The sequence below is a fragment of the Trichechus manatus genome, unplaced genomic scaffold (assembly GCF_000243295.1).
Source record: "Trichechus manatus latirostris isolate Lorelei unplaced genomic scaffold, TriManLat1.0 scaffold00014, whole genome shotgun sequence".
Lineage (NCBI taxonomy): Eukaryota > Metazoa > Chordata > Mammalia > Sirenia > Trichechidae > Trichechus > Trichechus manatus.
Genome location: NW_004443950.1, coordinates 11,547,671 through 11,550,449, shown reverse-complemented (window position 1 = coordinate 11,550,449; position 2,779 = coordinate 11,547,671).

Genomic DNA, 2,779 nt, shown 5'->3' with positions numbered 1-2,779 from the left:
GATGGCGCCCTGCTACCATCACTGACTGCTCTGACAGAGATCATAATAGAGGGTCCCCGACAGAGCTGGAGAAAAACGTAGAACAAAATTCTAACTTACAAAAAAAAAAAAAAAAACCAGACTTACTGGTCTGACAGAGACTGGAGAAACTTCGAGAGTATGGCCCCCGGACACCCTTTTAGCTCAGTAACGAAGTCACTCCTGAGGTTCACCCTTCGGCCAAAGATTACGCAGGCCCATAAACCAAAACAAGGCTAACTGGGCACACCAGGTCTTCTAGTGTAAAAACATCATAAAGTTTAATAAAGAAAAAAGAAAAAATTTTATTCAGCATATATTCAAAAAGGCAAAAGTGGGAAACGGACAAGCATGCTGCCACAGCCTTGTCTGCCAGAGTCTGAGAAACGTTACGGAATCATCAGTATATATTAACATTACAAATGGGCAAAACCATTGAAAGCTTCACCTTTTCAGAGATTGGCTAAAACTGCCAAATCACTGTGATTCTACATCTTGAGTTATCTTTCTTAATAATCATTGGTATGGGTTTCAGAAACGACAGTCAGGAAGGTCTTCATTGGTCCAACAAATCTTACTATTTATTAAATGCTAATAGAAAAACATAAGAGCTGAAAGTATATGGGTCTTTTACGTTGTTTATGATGTTTGTGTGAAAGTTTCCCCAAAACGTGTTTTCCAAAATTGTTCTAGCTATTGTCTTTATACCTCAGGGCCCAGTTGATGTGTCCTTGTGAGTCCTTGTAGTTCCTTGTGAGTCCAGCTCCAGCCGGACAGGGAATAATGGCTCCAATATTATCTCCTAAATCACAGTCCAGGGGCAAGGAAGAGAAGGCAGGAGGAGACAGGAAAGTGGGTAATGCAGGACGCAAGGTCGAGAAGGGGAGAGTGTTGACATGTCCTAGGGTTGGCAACCAATGTCACAAAACAATTCTGTATTGTTTAATGAGAAACCAGTTTGCTCTGTAAACCTTCATCTAAAGTACAATTGAAAAAAAAGAGTACTGAGGGTTGAGGAGTATATTATAATTTTAAATAGGGCAATCATAGTAGGCTTCATTGAGAAGGTAAAATTTGAACAAAGACTTAAAAGCAAAGAAAGAAGGGCATGAGCCATGTGGATATCTGGGGAAAGAGCATCACAGGCAGAGGGAACACAGACAAAATCATTTCAGGTTGTGAGAATTAACAAAGGGTCAGAGGGAAATAAAGGTGAGGGTGAAGGGGACCTCCTGGAGGGACACATGTACATGAAAAGCTCCTCTGAGGTCATGGAGGTTGAGAACTAAAGGACAAGAGGGGCCCGGCCATGTGAAGAGTTGGGGAGGGAAGCATGTTTAGAAGGATGTTGTGGTTTTCACCCTTCATTTATCAGTAGTGGCTTGTGTGTTGCTATAATGCTGAACAGCTGTCAGTGAAGCTTCCAGACTAAGACAGATTAGGAAGTAAGGCCTGGTGATCTACTTCCGAAAATCAGCCAACGAAAACCCTATGGATCACAATGGTCCAATCCACAACCAATCGATCAGCATTTTGTTCCAACGTGCATGGGGTCACCATAAGTCAAGGGCTGACTCTATGGCAGCTAACAACAATAATGTCACAGTCACCCTTGGAGAGGAGGTTGATATCCTAGCTATGAAGCCCCAATCCCAAGGAAACCTGAGAGGATTACAGGGGAAGGGAGAGGAGGTGGCCTTGGCTGAGTTCTTGGGGTGTGTTGGGACATACACATCACCTGGCATTGAAGATCCTACACAGAGAAGCCTTGAGGGCTAGGGGCAGTCCTGGGCCTAGGCCAGAGAAGAATGAGGCCAGAGTGTCCTTTGGCAAAACAAAACGAGTAGTGCTAGCGCTGATGAGCACCAAGATCTGAAATTCCATGAAGCTACAGCTAAGAAAACATTCAGGCTTCAAGTTAAATAATTAGATGATTTTATCTCCTCCCCTTCATCCTCCCCTCCTCCTCCTCATCCTTGTTCTTCTTTCTTCAAATTTACTCAAACTTAGACTCATGGACCAACACATGACAGACCTTCAGAGGCCCAGAAAAACTAGCTAGCTCAACTCCTCAGCTGAGGTATTGGGAGGCTCCCAGGTGGTTAACATTTTGCGGGGAGGGGGTTCCAACCAGCATTTTAAAGTACATCGCCAGCTGAGATTTAGAGCAGAGGCTCAGCTTTGCATGGGAAACAGCTGAAGCCGTGCTCAGCCTCTCCCTGAGAGTCCCAGTATCCCCCTCTCAGCAAAATCTGAGTCTGGGAGCTCGTCAGACCCACCTTTTTCAGGAGACAGCCCCAGGGCCACTTCTCTAGCAAAGCCAGTTGACAAAGCCCTTCCACTGCTAAAGGGTTATAATTCTTTCTCAGCTGGACAGATGAGAAAACTGAGTCCAAGTCCTAGAACAGCAGGTTGGCAGATGAAAAGACCAGTGGACTCTGGGTACGTAAGTACTAAGCCCCACTCTGCCTCCAGCTCAGTCTGGGACCTAGACAGGTCCCCTCCCTTCTGGGCCTCACTGTTCTTTATTTGTATAATATAGAGGGATAGAAGTCAAGGATAAGAAAGAAGGTGCTGAGCACCGGGGGAGGCAGAACTGAAGATGACCCCTTCCTGCGGCACGACACCGGTGCAATAGTCAGCGCTGGACTCAGTGGAAGGGGATTTTTCTGCCCCAGCTCTGCCCTTCATTTGGACGAATCTGGCGTCCCTGAGAATTCTAGAACAAGGGCGATGAGAGGCAGAGAGGTACTGGGAAATA